This window comes from Neolamprologus brichardi, chromosome 17 (genome assembly GCF_056152115.1).
Source record: "Neolamprologus brichardi isolate AB-2024 chromosome 17, ASM5615211v1, whole genome shotgun sequence".
Taxonomy (NCBI): domain Eukaryota; kingdom Metazoa; phylum Chordata; class Actinopteri; order Cichliformes; family Cichlidae; genus Neolamprologus; species Neolamprologus brichardi.
In genome coordinates, this window is record NC_142120.1 from 27,266,888 (window position 1) to 27,288,035 (window position 21,148).

Consider the following 21,148-nt stretch of genomic DNA (forward strand, 5'->3'; position numbering starts at 1 on the left):
TTTTAACCACCTATCTTAATCTTTTCACTCTCATTCCCACGGCCACTTTGATAGAGCAAGAAACCCCTTGTGCCCCATGATCATATATTTTCTCTCCTTTACTCCCTGGCTCCTCACACACCCTCTACCCTCTGTTATATCCCTCCTCCCCCCCTCCCCATGCCTCCCAACGCCTCCCGACTTCCCCTTTTCTCCACAGACCAGTGCCTGATTCAATCTCAAGCAATGTTGTTTATGAAAAGGCATTTCATTTTCCAAAACCATCTGTGTTTAAGATGCTGTGCAGGGTCCATCACGTCTCATCAATCTGAGCGACGCGGTAGTGTCTTTGAATCAAAGCCAAAATTTGCAATTGAATATATTTTGGCACATAATCATACACGCCCACACGAGTACAGAGCATTTAGCATATAAAAGGACGAGCGATATGCTGTTAAACTTTGGAAAGCCAATTAAAAAAACACTTAATTGAAATGCCCCTTTCTGAACAGGACTGAAGCAGTCGACTGCGTCTTTGTGAGGTCTACAACAAACTTCCTGCCTTCAAAGATCTTCATGTGAACTTGCCAACAACTGAATGTTTATTCGCAGTACACACTTTTAGTTTTCCAGTGGAGTTACATTTATGTAAAAGAAGACTAGAAAATCTATGTTTTGTCTGGAAGTAAGTTGCTGGAACAAGTTTCCCTAACTGGGGATAGCTGGGTAGCATGGCCTGAATTTTCAAGGATTCTTCCACTAGGATTGTGGACTGCAGTACTCCCTCTGAGAGACAATAAAACAGAAATGAAAAATAAAAGTATACTTAGATAACTCATAAAGTAAACTTGGGAGGCTGTTGCTACACTTGGTGGACCACCCAAGTAAAGTTTATCTGTAACGAACGCTTTGTGATATCAGTGAATTAACGTCTTGATGCATTCTCAATCATCCAGGTAAGTAAATCTTCAAAGGTTGATTCTGTTCATCTGGATGTAGCGTTTTGGGGGCGAAACGTTTTGTCACTCATCCAAGTGACTTCTTCAGTCTCAGCTGACTGCAGGTTTCCCCAATCTTATAAACAGTACATTTGCATAATGACTAAAACCAGCCCACTGAAGGAACAATGGGCTGTGAGGTCAGTTCCTTCATCATGATTATGTAAATTCTCATGACCACTGATCAAAGACCATGAGTACTATTCACAGAGTGTTGCGCTACGGACGCTACATCGAGATGAACAGAATCAACCTTTGGTTGGTTGATAATGCATGTATGCACAAAGTTAGCTCCATAGAGAAATTGCTTTGCTGATTAACTGGGGAAGAACTTGATTAGCATTTACATCCTAACTATCACATTATGCCATGTTCATTTAAACTATGGTTCCTTGTTAGTAAAGCCTGTTGATGGCAGGTGAAAAAACATCTCCATGTATGATAATCAGTCAAAAAACAATGACATATACTTTTTGGTCCATATCACCCAGCCCTAACTGAAGCCTCATTGATGTTCCTTAGGTTGAATGGGAGTAAATCCTAGTAGCCAGTTTCTAAATTCTGATGGAAAGAATACAAATAGAAGAGGAATAGTAAATGATTGTTCCCTTTGGTTTTGATATAAAAGAAAACTGCATTATTTGTGCATCCAGTCTGTTCCATTATCAGTATATTTTGGCCACCATGCATAGCATAGTAAAGAACAAGAAACATCAAAAGAGCAAATGGCTGCGTTTGTGCCTCTGAGGATGTGACGCAATGAGTTGATTAAGTATCTCATCAGACTACAGGGACCTGTGGCTGCAGGCTCCTCTGAGGAGACAGCGTTAGTCACTGTACTCTGCATGAACACCTGTTCACTGAATCAATGCCAAAACAAGGCAGCTAGCTGTGTCCCTCATTCATCATTACCACATAAAAAGCAACATTTGTGACCGCATCCATTTACAAAGACATTTCAAAATCTAGTCTCCAAACCATCCGCAATGTAACTTCTAAAAGTAACTTTAGATAAGATAAATTAGGCTTTCAAAGACTGTTTGCACAGGTTCCAGTCGTGTCCTATAGGAAACAAGGGGAATCTATTTTCCTGTCGACTGTCACAGCTTTAATGCATAGTTAAAGACTTTCTCCTCTCGCACTTTGTCACTGTCTCTCAACCTTGGATCCTTGTATCAGACTTTGCTGCCTCCTGCCTGGACGATGTCTTTTCTCTCTTTCCATCTGTTCCCTCTGAGGTCACGTACGTCTTGCATAGATTTATGCACACAGCGAGATAAGCTTCAAAGACTATAGTTCCTAACATCTAAAGCATGAGAGATATTTTTCTAATAACAGAGGAAGAGATTCCTATCAACCAGATCGTTCCGACTTGCTGCTTCAAATGTAAGATGATATATCAGAAGCGGTTCCTTAGAAACCGCTTCAGCTGGCTTATTTTCAGTGTTACAGAGCGCTGCAGAACTGTTCAGTCAGTGGATTTATTGTGAAACTGATCAATACAGCCTTTGTTTGTGGGAAGAGGAATTGAAGATGTAACACCTTCCCAGATAAATGCGATGATGGATTCCAGGGGGCCACTTTACTATCAGAGGGGCACATGAAAGTGAGGCTAATGTCATTTTAGGTATTTTCAGCCGGCACATCAGTCTTTTATCATCAGCTTCGAGATTTTCCCTATAATGTCGTCCTCCACCTACAGTCACAGGAGCAGAGGGAGGGAGGGAAAAGAGTTACAAAGGCTTTTCTTTGCTCTTATTGAACCATGTCAGAGGAGAAATCCCTCTCTTCCCCAAAAGGATAGTGAGACAAACTCAATTTAGGAGCTGTTGGTGGATCGACAAATCACTTCCAGTGCGCCTTCATTTTCAGCGCCGCGCTGTATAAAAACTCGAACTGCTAATGGCCCTCGTTGCTTAGAGAAATTACAGCTTGCTTTCATTCATAATAGATTTTATTTGATGATAAACCCGTCAAAAAGAAAGTGGAACCACTGATTATGTTAGGAGAGCCATAATTTTTAATGCACTGCCTTTTATAAGGAGGGCACTGCAGGCTGTTTAAAAAATGGGGGGGAAAGATTAAAAAAGACACCATGCTTTGAACCTTGATAGAAAAGCAAAGCCATGAGTGAACAATTTGCAAGAAAGACATTTGGGCAAGGTGACACACTAACATTTATAGCAGTCCATTTGTCCAGGTAATTAACGCCGTTACCTCACAGCACAACGGTTCTGGCTTTGAATCTTCTGTTCATTTCAATATCAAGGGCAGAAAATAAGACGTGCTTTATAGTGCGTTAAATATCAACGCAATTAGCACTAAATTGTGAGTTGCAAACGTTGGTAAATCACTTACAATCAATTACATTCTTCTCTCTATATTTTGCATCTTTAGCAAGGAGCTCCCAGAAATGCAAATCCAGCAGGGTCTGTCACATAAAATATCCGAGTTGCCACCTCCTGCACACAATATTATCACTTTTTTTTTAACGTCAAAGCCCAGATTCAACTGGTGCAATGCATGAGTAAATCTGGCCCTTTATGATTAACAGTCCATTTCCATTAGTGTGACCTGGTTCCACTATCTTGATACTGTATGTGCATCCTAGCTTGATTGCATGGCTTATCAATATTTTTCACATTGTCTTTTCCTGTGTGATGAGTTACAATGTCTTCTGTTAAAAAACCCTAAACCAGTACAAGGTGCACCAAAATTCACATTAACAGCCTCAGTGTTACCTGATATGCTGTTTATGGTTGTTTAGTCAGACAAAGGGACTTTCAACAGCCCTTTTGTGGCATCTTTACATAGCATTACACATCACCAGTGCATAAGCATATTCCTAAAACTACATTAAACTATCACAACTAGGTGCCAAACCCTAACCTAAACCTAATGTGACCTTCAGCCCTGAAGACAAACCGTAACATTCAAATAGGCCATTGAAAGGAGGTGAAAAATGAGAGCCAGGTCAAACAATTTTAACATGTCAATTTTTCATACTTACATCTAATCCCACAGTCTGCCTGTTGTGGAGAGTCACAATCACACAGAAGAAGTGTGAAGTGAAGTCCTTCAGAAAGCCCTTACAGCTATTCTCTTTTCAAAATAGCAACTTTACAATTCCCTGTATGTAGGGATGTGTACCGGTATCCGGTGCCATTATGGTACCGGTTCTGACATAAACGGTAGTAACCAGACCGAAAAGCAGCACACATTTCGGTGCTTTATTTTGGTGCTTTTTTTTTTCCTGAGACATCATGCACTTTGGATTCTAGCCAATCATTTTACCTTTCCGAGGATAGTAGGCAGGCCCAGGTACGTACGTTCTTTTAGAGCAGAGCTACAGATTAAAAATGCCCAAGGCAAAGCGGTCAAAGTCTATACCGTATTTGATAGCTTGCTGCAAGACCTCACACCGAGTGCGGGTGTGGTGCCTGTTATCGGACCCGGAGTTAGCAACATCCCCCAAGAACCCGAAGAGTAGAGTCCTGTTCCCTAGCCCTGTCAGTGTAGCAGCAGCCACCATTCTTCTGTGTGTGAGTAGCTTAATGTTGTTCGTGTGTAATTTACGTGAAGTAGGCTAACCACGTTATTACATTAATGCACGTAAGATGAACTAGCAAACACCGTCGTAGTTACATGCGACTGTCTTCTTGTTTGATAGCAGATACTCCCTTCACCCTGGCCAAAAAGGCTAAAATGACCAAAGAAAAAGTGGAAAACACCTAAACATGAGAGGTTTTTGGACAAAGTTTGTGGTCTTTTTTCATTGTTTAAGCACTGCTTCCAGCCAAGAGTGATACCATATATGCCCTATATCTGCAGAAAAGGCTAACATTGTTATCTTTTTACCAAAAAAAAAAACAACAGCTAAACATGAGAGGTTTTTTGACAAAGTGTGTGTTCTCCATTCTTTAAGCACCGGTTCGAGCAACGTTTAAGCACCGGCACCGTTTCAAAAGTACCGGTTTGGCACTGGTATCGGATAAAACCTAAACGATACCCATCCCTACCTATATGTGACATGTTTAAGGGACTTTCGTAAATTCTAGCTACAAAATCGTACAATCCTCTTGAACACTGCATTAGTACATAAAATAACTCCACATGCAAAATTAATGTTTTTATATTGTGACTATGGAGTGAACTGGGAGTTCTCAAAGCTGTAGTGCAACAAACCTTTTAGTCAAACATAGTCTTTACACTAATAGAACAGAGATTTTCACTGGACCATGAAGTGTTACTTGAGTATGTACATCAGTGCCAGCAAAATGTGTTAAGTGCAGCAGAGTAAGAAGCCTCAAGTGCCAGAAAGGAGTGTTTAAAACCCTTTTTTCCTGCACTCACAGCCTTCAGGTCACAAAAATGAACCCAGTGCAGAATGTCTTAAAACCCTGAAGGGTGATAATTGTGGTTGCAACAAGACTTTTGGTCCTATAGCAGTCAGTGGGAAAACAGTTTTCTAACTTAAACCTCGGTAAACACTTTTCTGTTGACTTTCTTGGCTTTTTCACTCATTTTTAGTCATACTGAAGAAAAGCTTAAATCTACTGTTCTACCATGTTTCAGAAAGGAGGACTATCTGTGGTACTCTTGGTTCGCTCGTCACCATGTTCATCGTTTATACCGTCTACAGTTTGACTTGACGCAGCATGTTATAACAAGAGGATGGAAAATGATTACTTTTGGCAATTCTTTCATTATCTGTGGCAAAAAGCAAATCTGAAATCATTTTTTTTCTTTTTGTGACTTTCTATGACAAGCCTTTAGGATATTTTAGAAGTCTATAGAAGTCTGGCAGCAGAGCTCACGAAAGCTTCAAAACCTTCTGAAAGCCAAGGAAACCCTTCAATTCGCTTTATTTCTTCAGAAGAGGCGGTTTGTAATTTCAACTTCCAAAACTAATACATATCAAGGAGACAGTTGTTTTCAGTGTGACATAATAGCAGGAACGACAGCAGAGCACTAAGCCAAATGTGTGTGAATACAGGCTACAATTAGGTCCGACTGCCTCTTTATTCACAGCAACCTTTTAAGACGTCCTATCAGTGAGTGTCTGGTCCTATGAGAGACACACTCATTAGCATGTCAAAGGATGCCAGTCATGCTCTCAACTCCAAGGTGACACAAACCAAAATGATGGAGGGTGTGTGTGAGTCTATATGCGTATCTTAAAGCCACATTAGCTTTAGTGCAGGGCAGCTTCTATTCTCCAGGCATGCACAGATTTTTTTTAATTCATATTTGCAGTATAACCTGGAGGGTTGACTCTTTCACCATAAAAGCCTTTTAATTCAAACATCCAGCTCTGTTATTACTTAAACTCTAGTGGAATCAAAGCTTAAGCTGCGTGTGTTCTGAGCAATGTAAAAAGGAGGGAAAAAAGAAAAACAGAGAGGGTATAAAAAGGAGCTTATGAAGATGGAAATGGCAAAGGCAGAAAAATGACGAGGCAGGTAAAAAGCCTTCTGCAACTGTTTTTCTTTTTAATTATGCGCTGTGTTTCTGTCACAAGGATGAACTTCTAATGTTCAATTCTACAATCATGTTCTTCAAGGGTAAAATTAAATAAAAGGTAAGGAAGAAGGCTTTTACTGACCGGTATTTCACCTTCGCCTATCTAAAAGTATTTCTTAATGTTGGTGATTATCAGAAGAATTAAAAAAACAAAGAAAAGCTAAAGAGGACGGGACTGTACGCAGAGAGAAAGGCAAAAGGAAACCTTTATGTAAGCTTTTAAATGTTTATTGTTAATTAGAGCTATGCCATCTCTTCACTCATTCAATTTTGGTTTTGCTTTTTTTTTTAATCTGGGCAAAGGCAACAACTGTGAGGCCAATTGTGAGTGCAGTGTGGACTTGCTAACTAATCGAGGTCGCTCAGACCGGCTGTGTCCTTCAATAAGGACTGGCTGGTGTTTACAGCTGGCATGTGAAACCGTGCAGCATGCGGTAAATGGACTGGTACTTAAAGTACCAGTCCAAAGTACCGTACTTTGCACCTTTCTGTAATTTGAGCAATAAAAGTGCTTTCAACTACCCCTCTCATCCACCCAATCACACACATTCACATTTCTGTCTTTCTTTTACTCTACACCTAAGCACTTTTATCTAACATTCAAACACATCAGGGTTCGTTTTGATACTTCGACGTGAGGACAGGAGCAGGTGGAGATCGATAGATGACTAGCTTTACCGCCTGAGCCACAGCTGGTGTTTCTTCTTAAGAATAATCAGTGTCATCACCGATGCCCAATACTGCATTTCATGCTTTTATTTACCTCAACTGTGATGACAGCTTTATTTGAAACCTAATTTTGAGAGGATTTCCTTGTGTTGGATTGGTCATGTGCAAACCATTGTTTTGATTTCCCGCTACAATCATTGCACCAAACACTTCTTCTACCCATTTTAAATTAAATGCACTCTATCCCTGCATAGAAGTCCAAATGTTTCACCTCGCTGTGCCCAGCTTTAGGACACGCCTGCAGAAACAGATGGTACTTATGATTCTTTAAAACTTTTTGGGAGTTAGTAGTTTAGCACTGCCAGAAATTTTGGATTACCGTTTCCTTCAGGCTCTGAGCTTTGAAGCAAAGATTAAAATGTTACCCAGTCCTACGTTTTCCAATTAAAACCATCTTCTATTAAACCAAGTTGTTCGTGCCTCAACTACAGCAACTCCCTCCTCTTTGGCATGAAACAAACAAACCAAAAACAGTAATTCGGAATGCAGCATGCTCAGCTTCTTACTGGTTTTAGCAGATTGTATCACATCACCTCAAACCTGGTCTCTCCTCACAGGCTCCTAGAACGCTCTTTTTTTAAAAGAATTGATTTTAAGATTCTACTGATCACTTTTAAAGCACGTCTGGGTATGCCCCCAAGCTAAATAGCAGAAGTGTTCACTCATGAATCTGCTAGCATCCTCAGGCGGGGTCTTTTGGCTGTTCCAAAGTTGAGCTGTAACTCTAAAGGTGACCGTGGATTCGCCTTCAGGGATTTGTGGCTCTGGGACGACTTGCCTGAGGACATAAGGCTTGCATACACGGTGACTTCCATTCACTTGTTTATTTTAGTTTTTAATTAAAACATATTGTAGAGACTCTTTTATTGCCAGTTAATTTTAATTTGTTTTAAATTGTGTTACTGTTTTAATTTGCCTTAACTTAAAGTTGTTGTAATTAATATTATTATTAGCATTCTTATTAAGATACTAAAACTTAGAAAGAGTCAATTATCACAGATACAAAGTCAGATTCTGTTCCTACAGGTACAATCTACTGGTCCTTAAAGTAAGTAGGGACCAAAAAGGTACCGATACATCATGGAAACAAATTTAAGTTGTGGGTATTTATTTAACAGCTCTCTTGCGTTCTCGTCACAGGATTTCAGTCAGTTTGAGGTCTGAGTCATTGAAACAACTTAAACAACTTCACACTTTTTATAATTTCTCAGAGCCCTGCTCATTCTGACCTTGCTCGGCATTGTGAGGCGCTCATGCTTCCTGATGATCAGCTAATCAAGTGGATATGATTAGCAGCACCTGGCTGATACTTAGCCTCTTAATTACAATAAGCAATATGTATGTATTCAGCTTTTACAAACTGCAGAGTCCTGTGAAAACTCTTTTTCCAAAAATTTCAAGATTTCATCAAGATGAAGTGCCAGATCAGAATAAAAAGCACTGCTGTCTCACAGCGGGAATGTCCTGGAGGTGGGTTTTCTCCGGTGCTCCGATTTCCCTAAAATCCAAAGATTTACACGTTGGGTTAATTGATGACTCTTGGTGAGAGGTGCAGAAATTACATTACTGAGAGCTGTAGGGTAAGGCTAGAGAAGGGAGGGCAACCTTAATGAATTAATAATATCAATTATGTATCCCTCTACTCAGTTTTGCACTCTTTTTACAAAGGAAGAATATTTGTACCATTATGTTACGGTGCAAAACTGTCACAATACCAGTCTCTACATGGTACAGATGTCACAACTATAAATAATTACGCCCACCCCCCCCAAAAAAAAAAAAAAAAAGTACAGCAGTACCTTTAAATGCACAGCTCTAGTGATGATCTGTGTCCTAAACTTCAGGAAAACATGTTTTAGGGCAGCAGAGTCCACAGTGACTTGGCCTGCTGGTTCAGACAGTCATGGAATCCTGTATGCATGAGGCGTGGAGCCAAGTTGTCAAACCTCCAGATCCCCTGTTGCTCCATTTCCTCCATATCACAGTGCTGCACTGCACGCTGGACCGGAAATCTTAAAGAGTCAGTCAAGAGCTGTGCTGTTTCCACAACTTCAGAGAACAAAAGAACAATGCCCAAAGCTAACCCAAAAGAAAAACCATGTGATCTTTGATTTCCTAAACCTCTACACCACACCTCGGCAAGAAACACACATGGAAAGAAGCACACTGCTAAACAGGAGGCAAAAAAAAGAAAAGCGAAAACCCATCAACCCATCACTAGAGCAACCAATTAAAGGGAGGAACCTCTGGTTGACAAGGTGGTCTTGGCTGAATTAAATTACAGTGGGCTGAGGTGTTTCTGGCTGACTGTCATGATAAAGCACTTCAGGAGACACAGTAAAGGATTATCAGCTCTTACAGCTTTAATTGGCAGCTTAATAAAGCTGCCCACAATACCGCTGACAGCAAAGGCCGACGCTCCTGTTTGTACGCTTCGCATGCATGTCAGCCTGGAATTTCACAGGAAGGGACTCATGTTCAATAAATCACTCAGAGTGGATCACAAAAAGTGTGTCATGTACCTTCTCCACAATACTGTTAAAAGTTGAAGGCTGTCGTTTAGGGGGATGCTCGCTTCTGCATCTGCTGAAAAGAAGCTAAAGCTACACGGTGGGATCAAATATTACAATGAGGTGTTTGGGGATTAGCACATTTTGGGATATCAGCAGTATAATCTACCAACAAAAAAAGTATGAAGACGTCCTAGAGGCAAATACATGGCAGCTTAATGAGAATATCAAGCTCTGGAACAGCCCATCAAATCTCAGATAAATAACGCTTTAAAAGCAGCACAGTGATTTTAAATGACTCTAGTTAACCAAAGAAGTGCCTGCAGGTAACAGAACAGCTTTTTCTGCATTGTTCGGAGCTGCTGCCTGAATGGTAATGCACTTTCTACAAGTACTGAAAACGAGGATGAGACGGCTGTCTGAATAAGTCATCAGACAGCCAAGCCATCCACAGCTTCCACCTCCCAGATCTGATGTGCCTACATCAGTGCACATCAGGATTTGGGGATTTTCACACATGTCTTGCTTACTTGTGGATTTGCTAAAGCTGCAAGCTTCTGTGAGCTGATATTGTCTAGTCATTACACCCATTTTCAGAGGGATTAAAGTTGCTCACACACTTACACATTCTTGAGGGACTTCAACACTGAAGCCACTCCAATGTTGATGCGTCTGGGTTGTTAATATCCTGCTGAGACAAAATACAACACTGGTCCAGCTAGAGGTGTTCCTGGTGACTAATTTTTGAATCAACCAAACAAGGAAAAAATAAACAGTCTAAGGACTAGTCTAAAACTAAGAAACACTCAGATATCAAGTGAAATTTGCGGGCTGTTTAATAGACAGCGTCACATTCTTCAATAAAGAATTATACTTTAAATGTCCTGTATTTGTATAGCGCTTTACTTAGTCCCTATGGACCCCAAAGGGCTTTACAGTACATTCAGTCATTCACCCATTCACACACACATTTACACACTGGTGATGGCACGCTACATTGTAGCCATAGCTGCCCTGGGGCGCACTGACAGAGGCGAGGCTGCCGGACACTGGCGGCACCGGGCCCTCTGACCACGACCAGTAGGCGGCAACGGGTGAAGTGTCTTGCCCAAGGACACAATGACCAAGACTGTCGGAGCCGGCGCTCGAACCGACAACTTTCCAATTACAAGACGAACTGCCAACTCTTGAGCCACGATCACTTCCTACTTCAGATGCAGCTTAACCGTATGGCACCTCACATAATGTATTAAGAACATTGCATATACCTATACTACACTCCAAATAGACAAAGAAATAGGAAAAAAACATTTAAACTGATAATAAATATAATATGAAAACATGTTAAAATATGACAAATGAATGTCTAAAAAACTAATAAATTGTGACTTAAAGTGTGCCGCATTGTGCTGTGCATTTTCAACTATTGTTCTACAACTCACCACAAACATCTCAATAAAAGTGATTGAAAAATCAATAAATCATCTATCAATTCTTTCACTTATCCAATGTGCGGTCGCAGGGAGAGCAGCCCAAGTAAAGAAGTCCAGACCTCCCTCTCTCTAGCTGCCTCATCCAACATATCCAGGGGAACACTGTGAAGTTCCCAGGCCAGCTGACTGTTTTGGGACTACCCCAGGGCCCACTCCCGAAAGGACATGCCTGGAGCACCTCGGCCAGCAGGCGACCACGTCAACTGGCTCCTTTCAATGTGGAGCAGCACTGAACTGACCTCCTCCCCCTATAAGGGCGAGGCCATCCAGCTTTCATAGACAGCTAATTTCCACCACCTATTTCACCTTTCATCAAAATAAATTACAGTGACTAGCTTAACAAGAAGATCCGGCCTTGATTAACAGAGTTATACAGTTTTCCTACAACGATGTCGAGGCTTCAGCTCCATCTGCTGGCAGTTCACTGAATAACATTTAAGACAGAACAATTTACCACCATTTGGCATCAGTTAAAATGTTAACAATTAGTATACATCAGCGGTCCCCAACCTTTTTTGCGCCACGGACCGGTTTATGCCCGACAATATTTTCACGGACCGGCCTTTAAGGTGTCGTGGATAAATACAACAAAATAAAACTAATACCAGTACCGAAAAAAAGAAGATTTATTCATAACACACGTGAAAAGACCCAGGAAAACCGAGTTAACGATAAAAACGATAACAAAATAAGGCTGAAAACCGATAAAAACCCTGAAAACCATACATTTCACACCTGAGCCTCAACTCTCGCGGCCCGGTACCAAACGACTCACGGACCGGTACCAGTCCGATGCCCGGGGGTTGGGGACCGCTGGTATACATGACTAGCGGGTCTGGTACAGACTAGGGACAATAGTGATATTTGCCATCTAGCTGACAACTCCCGACACATAACCTAGTTCCAACAGACTTTTTCTGCAGTCTGAAATATTTGACATAATTACTACTCAATTATGTCAAATTGTATAATTACTCTTGAGATCATGAATATTTCACACTTACATAGTAAATCTAAGAAACATTATGCTTTAACTGAACCTAACAGTTGATATCTGTGAATATATAAATGCAACATCAGCCACAGCCTGCACCACACCAGCCCAGAGGCGTTTAGGAAGCAACAAAAGCACACTACCTCATATAAAAGGAATGCATCGGATTTAAAACAATACAGAACTAAAATCTAACTGTGAGAACAAATGCAGGACAATAACCATCAGATCTCAATTATGCTGTTTTCATAACTGCCAGAATCAAAATTCTCTTCTGGAAAGAACATCCATTATTCCTTCTTGATGAATCCTCCTCATATGTCACTGTGGCTAACATGAGGACAGCGCAGGCATTATCGGGGTCTATTTTGAAGTAAAACCGGCTCATTAGAAGGGTCAAACATGCCCAAGCACTCGTTCAGGTGTTCTAACACATGGTCTCCAGAAATGGCTGTGAGAATCAGGTCGGGACAATATCTGGAGTTGACCATTCTCGGATTAAGGAAACAAAAGGAGATACTCTGCATTTCATGAGCTCTCTACTGAAATTACAGTAATAGCCAGTACCAATTAGACTTACATTGGCATCTTTACCAATGTTAAAGACTTCAGCTGAAAGCAGATGATAATTCGCGCATTGACACTCATTTCAAATAAAATCTAAGCTGGTGAATTTTTTCTTAAGAGAGTTGACATGAATTCCTGCTTGTGTAGAGAAACGACTTCACCCAAGTCGTCTCTCTTAGATCTGCACTGAACTGCAGCATCAAATACAACCAATCACAACTCCTCTTGAAAGAAATGAGCCTTTTATAATACACAATTTAAGAAGTGAACTACACAAAGTCCCCAGTGATTTACATTAAATGTGTTAATGTCATTTTAATCATGTAAAGTTTTTGGTTTTCTCTTAGGAATAGCAAACTTACAGACGCTATCAGCAATTAAATACGTTTATAAATACCCTTACATTGAATCTGGGACACCAAAGTCTTTGATATCATTTTATTTCACAATTTAGTGCGAGTGGATTTAGCAGAAAGAAGCAGACTTGTGTCTTCCCACTTAAGACTAAGACCACAAAAAGTATGGGCAGTAGCACATATTCCATATATTCTATGCTTCCTTCACAACAGATAGATTTTCTGGCAAATTAAATGAACAAGCTCAGCTACCTTAGCACAGAATGAGGCTGGATGATCGATAAGTCCACTTGTAATTATGCACTCAAAGTGGGATATCCGATATGGTAAATAGTGGCTGTGTAGCAACAACAGGAGAACAGGACAGATTTTGTTAACATGCAAAATTCATAGTTGACCAGAGCAAATAGTGCATAAATGTGCACAAATGTGAAACAAAGAGAGCTGCCTTTCCATCACTCTTCCTGTGGTACACCAAGCTCAGCACAGGAAATAAGGCAGGAAGGGAAAATAGAGCAGAATCATCTATTGTTTGTCCTGGCAAAAACCACTTGCTCATTATCAGCCATTAGGGTTGTTTGGATGTGACACTGGCTATTATTTACCTTCAGACCACAAGTCTGGAAAGGTTGTGTAACTGGCTGTCATTGCTCCTCAGTAGCAGCATGACTGACTTACAACTTTGCGCCGTAATCAGCTGTGATTCACCAGAAGTGATGTTGCTCATCGAGTGATTTCAGAGTTTTACTCCCTACAGGCCCATCTTTACTGGAAATGTCCTTCAATCTGGCTGACGTAAGGCATTTTGGTGAGAGCCTTTACCGAACAGTGAGTATCTGAGAGTAGTGATCAGATGGAGAATGCCCCTTTTGTCTGTCTCTGCACTGTTTTCTCTGCAGCATCTCTGCAGTATATAGATTGTAATCTAAGTTAAAGAAATTAAACCTTTTTTAATGCTTTTAACAGCATATAAATGTTTTCTTTGCTACAGTTACAAAAGAAAATCACATCTGAGGATCAGCTAACGTGATACCAACTTATTATAATAATAACAACAAGTTAGTCTCATCTTATTAATAACTTATTTTATAATTGTGTATGATCATTGAGTACAATCCTCATGTTTACAGTGTATATGTGTGTCTCTCTGCTGCTCTACAGCTTACATGCCTCAGTGTTTTAGTCAGCAGTGGCTCACACAGGGAGTGTGAGCAAGTGCTAAAGACAAACAAGCTAAATTATTTGAATATATTCAATAAGTCTTGATATTGAAATCATTTTAATCAACTTTCAGCTCCTCATTAGACTGCTCGCTCTGAGTACTGCAAACTGCCTCTTCTTTGCACAGTCCATGATGTCTAGCCTCCTACTCCTGACAGAGCCCTGGTGCCACAGCATCACCTGTACTCTGCAGAGACCCATCTCTATCCTGCCTCTGATTACCTCGAGGCTCTCGCTTGTTTAGTGCTATGGTTAGATGAGGAGGCTTAGGCAGAAATGGCAGGGTCAGAGCCAATCAGAGGCAGAGAAGAGGCCGATTTTATGTGCGTGTATGTGCTTCAACTTCAGTAGTTCCATGGTGGAGCCTAGTTTTTTCATTATATGTTTCTTTTTTTAGTATTTACCTGGCAATGTGGCGGGCAGCCTTCTGAGATTTGCTTGCCCCAGAAAAAAAAAAAAAAAAAAAATTATATATATATATATATATATATATATATATATATATATATATATATATATATATATATATATATATATATATATATATATATATATATACATACACACATACACACACACACACACACACACATTTGGTGTTTGGCAGTTGTGAAGCTGAGAAACTGGTGGCAGCTGCCCATTGGGGTTTTTACTGCATCCATAAAGTCTATAATGTGGACGACAGACTGATGAAGGAATCAGTCCTGCTCCCTGCAGAGTAAGGGAAATGTTTTTTGCCCTGTACTTGACTGCCACAAACTCACTTATTGGCCAAATACACACACCCCAGCAGTTAAACCCACCCCCTCCATAAAAAAATCAATCATATATGCTTGTAGGCTTGCAGACAAATGCTAAAGCACACGCACAGACACATACATAAACACACAAAACCATCATTTTTGCCCAGCAAATGTCAGTGCTCACAGAAGAGTGAGAAAGGATATAAAGAGGGAGGATGCTTCTGGACGCACTTTTCCCAACATTTGTTATTCTCCCATTGAGATTATTTCACTCAAAAGCCAAACAAATCCTAAAACAACTTGACAAGTGAGGAGCCAAGCACAGTGTGTACTGTAGCAACTCCTGTCTCTCCTCTGCACAGCCATTCAAAGCAGAAGCGTTCCCTGTTCTCCTCTGCTATCTTATCTCATTGTTATAAAGCAACCAAAAGCCTTCATCTACACAGTAAGTAAGAAGGACCTGTGCGATTACGGAGCTGTGGTGAGCTGTGGCCAATGTCTCCATGTTTAAGTCTTATCAGCTGTACCACTGGCTCCCCTGCTGAGAAAAAAAACAGAGAAGCACAAGCTCCGAGCTAAAGAGGCAGAGAGGGGCAAATTTCAATTGTGACACATAAATAAATATAAACTAAATACAGCTAAATTAGGAGCGCAATTAAGCAAGATTATTTCTGCTCATGATTCAGTACTTCAAAGTATTTCTGCTACTTATTTCTGGCTTACAAAGATATGAAGCAGAGAAAAGCGGCAAGCGTTTGGCATTTTTTCCGATTGTAGCATAATCAGCCAAAATACCAAACACAGCTACATCTATTTTTATATCAACAACAGAGCAAATACATCTCTGTAGTATAAAAGGGGGTGAAAACCCACAAAATTATCATTACCTGCAGTAATAATACAAGGTTTTTTGTGGCTTTTAGCTTTTAAATGCCACAGCTGTGCCACAATTGTCCAATGCTTTTTCTGTCCACTACATCATAGCCTCTAAAAGCTATTTATTTTCCTAGTAAGTTGACAGAAACCACAGATTGTACACTTTGCACATATGTAGTCACTGTGATGTAATTTTGTGGTTTGCTTGACCACATTATAGGCCATGACCAGCTTGTTTGGTTGATGTGACAGAGGAAATGCACAATGCTTTAGTGCCAATTTGTTTGTGACACAGTAGCCATATCCCAAATTACATCCTACTTAACTCTTCATGACACTGTATTGTACAAAATTATGTTCCATTACATAATGCCTGAAACCTGCTATTGAGACCACAGCCTCCTTAGGAAATGACTTACTGAGGCCATAATAAAGTAACAAATCATTTTCCACACACAGCCAGAGGAGTCCCTGTTGGCCAATGAAAAGAATGTGCATTTAAGGAACTTCTGTACTGGCTTTGCTTTGGTCCTGTCTCCCTCCCCTCACCCCCAATCTGTTGTAACCGATGGGTGCCACTCCCTGAGTCTGGTTATATTGGAGGAATCAGAGGGAGTTTTTTCTCCCCACTGTCGCCAAGTGCCTACTTATGTGTTGGGGTTTTCTCTGTATTATTGTCGAGTCTTTACCTTACAATATAAAGTGCCTTGAGGCGACTGTTGCTGTGATTTGATGCTATATTTAAAAAAAAGAATTGCGTTAATAAGTGGGTAGGTAAGTGTTTCTTAGTGTCCAAAATAAAACACCTCCTCCATCGAATGATTCTGTCCCAACAAAGTTACCAGACAACAGGAGTTTCTTCCATCTGAACACTTTATGAAACAGGTCCTGGTCAAAGTGGCTATTGATTGCAATTTGTAATTTTTACATCCTACTGCTTGGAAAAGATAGGATTTCATGTGTGGTCACTTGAAAAAGATTGGATATAAAGGGGGAAATCCCAGAGCCATCAGTTAACTTGTGAATCCCTGGCAGGCACACCTCTATTTATCATCACCTAAATGGCGACCCCACATCTCATCTGGATTTTTAGACCTCTTTTTTCCTATCCTGATAAAAGATCTTTACTTTTCTCTCTTGTGTAGTGTCAATAACTTAAGAGTACAGGAACACTTCTCCTTTCAAACCGAACCTATAACCACAGGCGCATAACTCCACATCCAATTCACACTGGAAAGAGGCAATCGGGACAAAACTTTATAAGCATGTCACTGCCTTTACCTGTCAGCATTGGAATGAATATGATTAAAAAGTTACAATTACAGCCCCGACTCGCAAACTTCTACATCCAGATTTGCTTAATACCACTCTGAAAGTTCAGACTGAAGGTGCACTCCACTTTCTGTCAGGCTGCCTCCCTTCTATAGATCGATTAACACCTCCAAGATACATATTTGTCCTAAATATGTCACAACTAATCCTGTGGTTTTTTTGGTACACGAACTAAAGCCCAGTTATTTCTTTATTTAATGATGCAATCTGTTATAATCCTTTGAAAAAGCGATCATGATGCAACATTGTCCAATTACCATTACAATGAGATCTTAACGAATGTCTGTGTGTGATATCTAGCTCATAATTAATATCTCATTAATACTGCATTGGCATTTTTTTTCTTAGTTTATTTGGATGTTTTCTCTCTTCCAGAGCAGCTCCTGTGAGCGCTTCATTTACGTCGCACTGCAGCACCAATTCAATAACCACATCAGTAAAGCAATCTGGGAAATTCTCATCCTCATCTCAAACCCAACATACCATTTCCTCAACTCTCCATGCAAATGGGCCTCTTTGTTCCTCCACTCTATAAGCTGGTGGCAGAAATTGGATTTCCCGTAAGCACATAGTGGTGAATTTAAATGGCTTTAGAGGAATAGGGGGGAAATCCTTTGTCAAAGCAAAATTATAAAACTGGTAGAAAGAGACAGAGAGAGAGAGAGAGAGAGAGACAGAGAGAAAGGTATGGTAGGTCTATTTTGCACAAGATTGAATATGAAAGCTCGGGCATTCAACAGCGAGATTCCGGAATAGGTTGGGGATGTGACGCTGAGAGGGGAAAGTAAGGAGAAATTCAGCCGCTTAAATCAAATGGCGTGAGGTCAGTAATCGGCAGAAAGAAAGCGAGAAGCTGGGATGCCAGCATTGAGAACAGGCCTTTTTGTGTCTGCAAAGTAAAGAGCCTTTAGAGACAGGCAAATGAGAAGAGCTGCTCCAGGTCAAAAGGAAGAAGAAAAAAAAAGGGCCGCCGTGTCTTTTCGTCTGTCTCGCCTCTCGTGCACAGGCAGGTAATATTACATATGGAACAGGGAATATTGCATTAGTGATAGTGAGCCTCGGTTATCCGCTCCATTAGAGTTGAAGCCAGGTTGGGGTGAAGCTTTCTCAGGAGGTTCCATACATGAAAATTAAAGTTAAACCCATTTCAGAGGAAGATGCTCAGCTTGGCATAAAAACCCCCTCAAGCTTGGAAGTAGACACCCATGTAATTCATTCATGCTCTCTTCAGAAGAAGACCCCTCCTCCAATCACCCGCTCGTCCCTGCAATCAAACACTCCATACAGACGTCTCCATTTGCAAAGGGCATCTTAAATTTGCCACATTAATGTTTCTCCCCAATGAAAACAGACTATGAGTAAGGGAGTTGTGTCAAAGCACCGTTGTGCAAATTAAAAATTCCTTTAACGTTCCGAAGTTAGCCAGAGGGTTTTCCAGCTGCTCCGAAGAGGTTCGGGGTTTAAAATGTGTCTCCTCGTCTCACATTCTTTCACATCTGTCCATGCTGACAAACAAGATGCGCACACAGACTAGATTCATTCAAGTGTGTGTGAGTGTGTGCTGCTGGCTTTTGTGTGTTTGCAGGTTCGAATTCAGCTATCCCGTTTGTCCGAACAGCTGACTGCCTTGCAAACGACACCTTTATTTCCAACTTGTCAACCACTGTCCCCCTTCACTCACACCATATGTTTCATTTCTACTGTGTGATGTGGAACTTCCAACAAATGAAGAAAAAGGAGTAAAGGTGTGGGATCAGTTCCTGCAGACTGTCCTATAGGGATCCTGCCAGCAAATGCTGCCACGGGCTTACAGGCAGTGGTCGACGCTGTGATGTGGGGCCATCCGGGACTCTGCATGCTTAGCTGACCACGGAAAAAGCCACAGAAGGGAACCCAAAGCCAAACCTGACAGGCACTCTGCTTTGCTTCTCATACTGTATGTGTTTGAGCCTCAGGGGAGTAAAGTGGAGAGAACTGAAAGACCTCAGCAAAGAGAAGAAGATCATTATCAAGGCTGACATTCCAAAGTCTAACAAACTAAAAGAAGGAATTAAATCTTAATCAGACAGAGATGCACAGACAATCACAAACATGTACACACATACAAAAAAAGATATTAAGAAAGAATCTATGCTTGTACCCAGTCCTCTTTTCTATCCACAAAGTTGCTTCAAATCCAGTCCACCCTCTGCATGCTGTTAGTCAAATAACAAACACGCTCTCGCAGCGCTCGACCAAAGCTGGGCTGCGCTCCATTTACGCTCTTGGCACACAATTTCATTCATGCATACACTGACGCAGGTAGCGCCGTGCTCAGACGGCTCCCCCTAAACTGATGCTGAAAACAGGACAGGCTGGCAGCTTAAGCAGTGATACGGGCTTTGCTCTGTGAGGTGAAGCTACTCTAAGTATACTGTTTGGTCCATTTGTGGACTTTAAAATGTTTGTTTACAATTAAAAGCTTTAATGGACTTTCACAGTAAGCTTCTATTGTTTTACTATGTGTTTAAATAGATATATATGAGTCCAGCTGGACAGATTCAAGTTAGAATTGAGGCATCGAGTTCTTATTGCCCTGAAATTTAAACTACAGCTTAATCTTTGCAGTTTACAGTGGTGATAGCTAGCAATAATCTTACTCACCTAACACCTAAACACCTAAACAATACTAGGGATTCAGCTTCAGCTTGGAGGAAAACCTGAACATTAGGTCAAGTGTTTTCAAAACAAGATGAATACCCTCTGTTACACATTTTAGCATTAGTAACAGTTTTTACATGAAGGGCAGCATGCCGGCGTGGTGTTAGCAGTATGACCTCATAGCAAGAAGACCCTGGTTAGTGGGGGGTTAGGTTAAGGACTAGGTAAAGTGATGATTCGAAATTCTTACTGGATTAATATTGACATTGACAGACAACTATTCACACCTGCGGCTGGCAACCAGTCCAGGGTGTACTTTTGTATTTGCCAATAGCCCTGTAGTTCCAGCCTACCCCATCACTAGCAGTGAGAGCAAACATTCTCTGTTCTAGGCTTTAAAGCATTTCCCCATTCACATCATTTGTCTTGATCTCCAGCTCAGCTGCTCTCCCCTTCTTCTCTCTCTTCAATTACACGTCGCCCCCTCTAGTGACGTTGCACGGTAACTATGGTAACGCACACCTCCATTCCGGACTTTTTGCACCATCATCCACATTTCCATCACAACAAATTGCCGCCAATGTCAAGTGTCAAGGCTGCGGGACATCTTCCCAATCTCGCAATCCCACTCTTATCTGCATGACACAAAGAATGGTGCAGATGCCGAGATGAAATGAGCCCCGGCCCAGTTTCACACCTCACTGAGAGTCGATCACCTGATGTAGGTCGATAATTTCAAAAATGCAAACATGGTCACGGGAAGGTTGCATTTGCAATTGCATTTTTCTCCCAGGTGTTTTCCATCTCCTCCCGACTACGGGGACTGACAAAAATCATTTTTTCCTCTCTTGTAGGAGAGCACTCACCTGTGTGTGCTTGCTGCGGGTGGCCAACAGAAGTTTTCCCTTTCCACTTCTAGGTTCATGCTTCACTGTCTCCGAGGTCCTGTTATTGGCAGCCAGAGATAAGGGAAACATACCAAGTCCTACGTTTCCAATCTTCAAGGTAAGACTGCAGAGGGTTAGCTATTATTGCCCAAGGTGAGTGGATTTATCCTCCATTAAGCCAGACTCTCCATTCGTAAGCGACATTGGCTGTGTCAGGAAAGGACCAACAATGCTGCTGATAGAGTCCCTTCGGAAATCGCAAAATGTATGCACACTAATTGTGGAGAGGAAACAATTTCG

General features: G+C 41.1%; 1 protein-coding gene across 2 annotated transcripts in view; it reads right to left on the reverse strand.

The window, feature by feature from the left end:
- The window catches only part of nos1apa (nitric oxide synthase 1 (neuronal) adaptor protein a), a 227,552-nt gene that overhangs the window by 163,064 nt on the left and 43,340 nt on the right, over positions 1-21,148 (reverse strand). The window lies entirely within an intron of this gene.